Source organism: Argentina silus (genome assembly GCF_951799395.1).
Source record: "Argentina silus genome assembly, chromosome: 5".
Lineage (NCBI taxonomy): Eukaryota > Metazoa > Chordata > Actinopteri > Argentiniformes > Argentinidae > Argentina > Argentina silus.
This window is the reverse complement of record NC_139659.1, coordinates 9963786-9972020: the sequence shown is the minus strand read 5'-3', so window position 1 is coordinate 9972020 and position 8235 is coordinate 9963786. Positions and strand designations below refer to the sequence as shown.

General features: G+C 46.8%; 1 protein-coding gene across 1 annotated transcript in view; it reads right to left on the bottom strand.

The window, feature by feature from the left end:
* garnl3 (GTPase activating Rap/RanGAP domain like 3) overlaps positions 1–8235 on the bottom strand; it is a 51250-nt gene that overhangs the window by 26782 nt on the left and 16233 nt on the right. The gene's annotated exons all lie outside the window — the stretch shown is intronic.

Here is an 8235-nt window from a genome sequence, read left to right as displayed (position 1 = left end):
AATGTCTTAGCTGTAGTCTCTCTCCCTGGGTCTTTCCCCACCTGGAACATTAACTGTCCAATCGCAGGATAATGGAGGGGAAACCAATGCAGTGTGCAGGGAATGCAACGCACCACCTCCTCAGAGCGCGTGTGTGTATCTCCCCAGAGCGCGTGTGTGTATCTCCCCAGAGCGCATGTGTGTATCTCCCCAGAACGCGTGTGTGTATCTCCCCAGAGCGTGTGTGTGTGTATCCTCAGAGCGCGTGTGTGTATTTCCCCAGAGCGCGTGTGTGTATATCTGTGAGAGCGAAATTGAAAGGAGAAAGCAAAAATGAGAGGCGAGGTGCCATGATTGACACAACGAGAGGGTGTCTGTGTGTTTGTGTGTGTGAGTGTGTGTGTGTGTCTGTGTGTGTGTGTCTGTGTCTGTGTTTGTGTGTGTGTGTGTGTGTGTCTGTGTTTGTGTGTCTGTGTGTGTGTCTGTGTTTGTGTGTGTGTGGATGGTGTGCAAACGGTATGCTCCTGCCTCTAAATCATGCAACAGCAGAATGGCAAAGGAGGAAAAGCCTGCACTCCAATGATTCCCTGTGGGCTCAGTGTGTGTTCGACGGAGAGAGAGGGATGAAGGAGGAGGGGGGGGAGACCAGGGGGGAGGAGAGGAAGAGGGGAGCCCTTACTGCTCTGCTTTAACAAACAACCAATAAAACACCTAAATACTGCCAGAGACAGGGGGCAGAGACGGGGAGAAGATGAGAGGGAGCAGAATAATCGAGAGCATCAGACACTAAGAGAGAGGGACAGAATGAGAGATGGGGGGCACCGGCAAAGAGAAAGAGAAAGAGAGAGTACCATGCATAACAACAAAAAGCGGAATGATAAAATAATAATGGCCGCCTTCAAAGCGTGTAACCTCATGGGTCTAGGGTTTAGTGGGAGCCAGCATCAAGACGCACGCACGCACGCACGCACGCACGCACGCACGCACGCACGCACGCACGCACGCACAGGCACAGCTTAAATAGCTCCCATTTTGCAGCACAGCTCAAACATTTCACAAACACAATTGAGCCCTCAGCGTACTAAGAGGGGCTGTGATTTCCCAGAGGCCCGCAGGACACAGAAGGGCTGCAGTGTAGAGAGAGAGAGAGAATGAGAGAGAGAGAGAGAGAGAGAGAGAGAGAGAGAGAGAGAATAGATCAATGCTATTGTGACTGCTGATAGATAATTGACCTCATCAGTGAGCCTGTTTATGCACACTCACGGGTCACCAGAGAGAGAAAGAGGGAGCAGAGGAGGGGAGTCGCAGAGGGAGGGAGAGAGAGGAAAGGAGACATAGGGAGAAATAGGGAGAAATAGGGAGAAAAGGTAGACAGCTGGAGAAAGAGAGAGGGAGAGGGGAGGATAAAATTGAAAGAGTGTAGAGGAGCATCGGCAGAAAGACAACAGGTGCAGTGGACAGGGGGGTGATCCGTCACTGAAAATGAGCAGTAAGACTAGTCTATAAAAAGCCAGGCCTTTAGATTGCTGCCTCTCCTGACACATGTGAAGCGATACATCACATACTGCGTTTGCAGCTACAATCAGCCCAGCTTATCAAAACATATTAACATTTTGGAATAATGTCATGTTTACTAAAACAAACAAAACAGCCATGAGATAAGGTAGGCTGAGCATGTGGAACAGCATATGTATATGCAGCATGTACCAAATGATCGGAAACGGCAACATTCTCATGTGGAGTGTACAGTAGTTTACCCGGAGTTCGAAGCAGGTATGGTCCTTGCATAAGGTTAGAGGGTGAGGCGGTTGGCCAACAGTAACCTTTCCAGGAGTGAGTCACACTGGCAGGCGGAGAGCAGAGGGGGAAAATAACTTGATTTAAACAAGCAGCGGAGGGCCAGGTGGGGTTAAGGTGGAAGAAAGAGGAGCACTTCATGTCAAAACTTGATGGAAGCAAATGTCTCAAATCAGTAAAGTTCACCCAGTGAGTCATAGACTCTCAGTAAAAAATACAATGATCAGATACACACCAGCGGGGGTGCGGAAGAGATCTATCTCCAATCCCTGTGAGGTAAATGGAGAATCAATGCCATTACCTGCCTTTCCAAAGACTCAGTGTGTGTCTTTTACCCAGAAAGAGTTATGGCAGCTTCAGGATAATCGTATTCTCTTCCCAACTAAAAGCCTCAAAGTCCTCTCCACTCAACTCCCCTGACCCCAGAGTCACAGAGAGGGACACACAGAGACCTGCACACACATCCGTTTAGAGAACACTTTCCATACAGACACTATGAAAACCTTATTGACTAGACAGACAGGTCCTACGGCCCTATGAGGCTTTACTGAAACAATGCAATAGAAAAGCTTCATAATGCTATCACTAACATGACATAACACCTGTTAACATGTTATTCATGACAGGAGACAGAAGAGGTGAAACACTGTACCAAAGACACCGGACACTAGCCTGACCCTGTGCCTGACATTGTCCCAGGCCTGGCCTGGGATAGACGGCTAGGATCAACCTGACCACACTAGTCACATCACAACAGCAATACCAGCCCATTGACTGATTGGACAGTTTTAAGTCTAATAACTCCAGTGCTGTTTGGAGCAGTAGGCCGGGGCCAACCCAGGGTCCTGCAGGGAGGTTGTGGCTGCCTGAGGGCCCTTGTGTGTGGGCAGGTGCTCCAGGCAAGCCTGGAGATCACACAGCACACCAGGGGAGCGGCGTCTTGACGTTAATATTTGATGTGAGATCGTTTTCATCTTGGCATGCTGCGCTCTTGACTCTGATGGGAGAGGGGGATGACTGTCATACGTCAGTCAGAAAGAGAGAGGGAGGGAGAGAGAGAGAGAGATAAAGAGAGAGACGCACACACAGAAAGACAGAGAGAAAGAGACAGACCTTCGATAAGCTGCCTAAAACCTAGACGATGTACGTCTATATGAGGGTACAAACTAATGACTATGGCTACAGTAATACCAACACTGTGATGACAGATGAATGTTTGAACTCCTGTATAGCAAACAGGACCACAGCCATTAGGTAAAGATACATCTCCAAGGTTGCTCAAAACACCCAGTCAGCTTGGAAAACACCACAATCGCTAGGCTAGCATTACAAACAACAGACCATGCCAGACCAGGGACTGATGAATCCAATAAACAAACAACAAACAATCCTACTGGCTCCTCTTGATGGTCCCTCCTAAGAACTCTTCATCCCCACTACCCCCCTGTACAGTTTCTCTACTCTAAGTATTACAAATAAAAAAATCAAATAACAAAATCAAATTAATCCTTCCTTCTTCTAGCATTGTGACTACCAATGGGCCCTGGTCCTAGCATAGATTTGTATTTCTGATGTATAGATGATTGATTTCTGATGACTGATGTACAGATGATTCACTTACCTTCGACAAATGTACTTGTAAAAAAATGTAAATGCATCAATAACAAACTACGCTTAAGTCAATAGGTCATTTTTTGCTCAGTCTCTTTAGTCATTGTACAACTTTATTTGACAGGGACAACGTACAACAAAAATATAAATCTCAGAAGCTTCTGACTTGTTCTACTGTACGTCCCCAGGAAGCTAGCGGTGGCATTGCAGCCAAAGTGGTCATGTGAAGCTAAGTGTGTGGTGGTGAATGAGTGGCTAGAGGAGATTGATGGTAACTGCTCTAGCTGCCAGTCCTCTGGCCTTTAGCTTTGGGCTACCTGTGGTCATAATAGCCAGTCTGCTAAGTGCTATAATAGCATAGCAGCTCCGAAAGCCTAGGGCTGGCCGGTATACTGATGACGACTGTAGGAGCACATCATCAGGGAGGGACACACATCATCAAGTATGCAGACCGCTCTGTCATGGTGAGCCTCTTGACATGATGATGAAACCAGCCACAGCCCAGTGGTGTTTGTCTCCAGGGCGCAGTAATTCAAAACTTGTCTTTTTTTGCTATCCAGGATCAGATCATCTGGAGGAGACAATCCCCTCCACCACTGGGCTATGGCTGGTCTCATGATCATGTAAGAGGCTCAATGTGACAGAGTGGGCCTGGTGGACATCCTCATATCTACAGGTGAAGGTGGAAAAAAACAAGGACATCAACTTCAGGAAAACCCCTAGGACCCCGCCTCTCCACTGAAATTGGATGCCAGGATGTGTCGACTTGTGGATTGTGGAACCTACAAAAACCTGGGCACATTTTTGGACCACAAACTGGGATGGGAGAACACAAAAGCAATCTACTCAAAGGCACAGCAGAGACTGTTTTTTTTTTTTTTTTTTTTTTTTTTACAAAGGAAACTTGTAACAGACCAAGTCTGTTAACAACTGTTTTCTATATCCTTTATTGAATCGGTTTTTAACTTTTTCCATGATTTGCTGGTTTGGAAACACAAGTGTGAAATGCATGGCCAAATTCAACAGGATAGTGAGCCTCTGTTCCTGAATGATAGAAGTCAACCTTCTCCTGTCTCTATAATAGGAACCTCTTCCAGAAAAGTGGAATGATTTTAAGTGACTGTGACCACCCCATTTTTAGAATTTGAACCGACGCCATCAGGCAAAACGGTTACAGGCTACCGAAACTGAAAACCGTCAGAGGCAAACCTGCCATTGTGGCCAGAGCCATATCTGCACTGAACAATGTAAAGGACTGACTGGCTTTGTACTTTTGTCTCCACCTGACTCAACATCAAAATCATCTTTCTGTTCTGTGCCGTTTCTGTAATGCAAAACAAACCGATTCAAGCCCAGACAAACACAAACTCACACATGTTGAAGTGGAGTGAAATGAATTGTGACAGTGCAGTCAAAAGCCTCACAGACTGTGAGACTAACAGTTGGAGGCAGGTTGGAAGTGGAGCCGTCTCCTCCTCAGTATCCACCATGTGATTATGACAGTGTGCATCTCGCCTCCTTCCCTACTGCCCCTCCTAACACCCCCCCCCCCCCCCCCCCCACACACACACACACACACACGCCCACCCCCGTATAACCGCTCCAGGAGAAGGCTAGTGTTTTAGAGACAAGGCGTCAGCCCCCATTACACTCCCTGTCGCCTCTGTGTCAGGTCACATAGGGCTCCCATTAACCCCTACGCTATACTCTTCCAAACATTACACACACAAGCACGCACGCACGCACGCACGCACGCACGCACGCACGCACGCACGCACGCACGCACGCACGCACGCACGCACGCACAAGCAGCTCCTTCTCTCTCACTCTTGCCTCTCTCTCCTCTTCTGTCAGCAGCAATTCTATTCAAATCAGTTCAAAGCCTGATTGTGCAATGCACAATGCAGCCAAAGCAAGCAACAATTAAATCCATTTCACCCAAATGTGACAGGCTTTGATAGAACGATCATAATTGGAATTCACAAAGATGAATATAATTGTGTTATAATGAGGGCCTGGGCCACAGATGAAGAACACATACAAGAGAGTGACAAATGGAAAATTCTTTGGACTTGTTGCTGTCCCTCAGGCTATGGTACGCTGGTATGATGCCTGAGTAGTGTGAGATAGCAGGACTGGCCTTGCAAACTTGGAAAGACATTCTGTTTCTTGTGAGTGTCTCAATATCCATCCCTCTCGATCCCTCTCTCTTCCCCTCCCCATTCTCTCAGCAGCAGTTCTCACCCTTACAGCCACATCAAGCCTATGCGTGTACTCTGTGTTCTTGTATTTGTGTACATGTGTACATGTGTACATGTGTTAATGTGTGTGTGTGTATGTGTGTGTGTGTGTGTGTGTGTCTGTGTGTGTGTGTGTGTGTGTGTGTGTGTATTTGCATGTGTGTGTATGTGTGTGTCTCTCTCTAAAGTGCTGGTGAGTGGTCTGTGGTGCCCCTGAGGTCTGCCTGATCAGTCTATCTAATAGCTGGGGCTGCAATACAGACACAGAGGCAATGTTCACTCAGGCACAGCGTGGACTGCTATGCATGCTACATACCTGTACAGGCAAGACAGTGGCTGGGTTCCATGGGCTGATGATACAACACTAATGGAATGCACAGAGCAATTCATTTGAGGTCTAACATCAAATGAAACAATGGAACACAACCCCAGGTTATATTCCAGTGTGTTTGGGTGGATTCAGGTGCATACTGTACTTGACCATATTGTTAAATCCAAAGTCCATAAGCACAGAATCTACTGACAGATAGAGATGGAAGGGCAGAGGGTGGACGTACCAACCTCCTCATCCCTTTGATGCATCTGAACAGCCATACAACAGATTGCACTGTTATGTCATTATTACGTAGACTGTATGCCACGTTTCCAACGACAACCATTCACATTCAAATTCAGAGAGCGTTTTTCAACAGTACCTCTCTTGTGTATGATGAATGGAATTATTTACATTACACATCTGATTAATAACATATTAAAATGCACTTCAAGCACAGTCTCCATTTCAACCTCCACAGTGGCTGCCGTTCCTCTTCATAAACAGCCCATTTCAAACCACTAGAGCTTGGGCTGAGGCCAGCTCCTCTAGTCCCACAGTTGGCCTGAGTGTAGGGTGGGAGTGAATCATATGGCGTTTGGAGCCTGATAAACCTACAGTGGATGGAACCTCTCTATGATGTCTCTGCGCAAGTGGCTACAGAAAAGGGAGAGCTGCCAATGTTTGCTGGCAAGACAAAAGAACAAGCATCCACAGATGCCCAAAATAAAAAGCAAAAAGAGGATCTAATATCCATTAGTGGCTCTGAACTTCTCTCTCTGGTGGTTGGGTTAACCCTGCCTTGAACCAGCCTTCCAGGACTAGGGGATTTCTGACACACGGATGTTCCACTGACTCACACTTAACATGAAGTTCCTGCTTGCTGTTATGTGACTACAATGTTGCAACTAAAGTCATTGAAGTATTAAGTTCAAGTTTTAAGTTCAAAGTGGATTGCCAATTGTGTACTACTAGAATACAAGGTAGTGTATTATACACAGTACAATGGAATGTTGACTCACAAGCTCTTCTTTCAGTGGGAATCCCACAGGTATAATGATGATGTGAATCTTATCTCAATCAAACAATAAACGTTTACATTTTATAATGCCAATACCGTACATCTGTCAAATTGCTTAACAGCAACCCTGGCCAGCCTGGGACTAGACCAGGCAGAGGTGGCGGTGGCAGTGGCAGTGTCAGGGCCAAACACGACTACACAATGTTCTAGCTGGAACAATCATCTGACACTCGAAAGTTACACCCGCACTTTGAATATTCACATATTTTAAGTAGAGTGTGAAAACACCTGCCTTCTATCAATGCTCACATTCACCGCACTGTTTGGATACTGAATGCACGCATGAATGTGCACTCACACTCACACACACACACACACACACACACACACACACACACACACACACACACACTCACACACTCACACACACACACACACACACACACACACACACACACACACACACACACACAGACACAGCCATTGTGTCCTGTGCAAGTCTGCTGTAGCTGATAGGCAGCATGTGGTTTCTCTTCATTCCTAATCTGACACACGCGTGGCGTTGCTTGCCCACGGACAAGCCCGCAGTGTGTCTCTGGGAGGAAGCCAGAGAGGAGCACTGTACTCTAGGACTTCCTGTCTCCCTGGGTTATCTGGACAGACAGGCTCACTTCACAGCAGACACACATGCTCGCGCTCCCATGCACGCATACACACACACACACACACACACACACACACACACACACACACACACACACACACACACACACACACACACACACACACACACACACACAGAAACAAACAGAGCCAAGGGCTAATTATATCACCCAGAGCACCCACAACATACAGTACACACAGTATAGCAATGATTCCCTGACACAGTAATAAACCACAAGGCTAGCTACAGTAATACTATACAACACAACTGCAGCCCTCGAGTCACATGTCACATGACAAACTGAAGTGTTGTTTCATAAAAGTAAGCTGGTTTTGACCGTTAGAGTGAACTACTATATGTGGTCTCGACAGGATAATGATGAAGTAATATCGGGCCCTGGAGAGTACAGATCTTCTGCACCTCTGACTAAAACCACCTATTATCAACCATGTTGGGGAGAACGCACATCTCTGGACCACACCCAAACGGTCATGACTCACCCTCTCTCTCTCTTTCCCCCTCTAAAACCCTCCCTCCATCCACACCCAGAGAGAGAGAGAGAGTGAGAGAGAGACAAGCAAAGGAAGAAAAGTGATGGGGGAAGATAAAA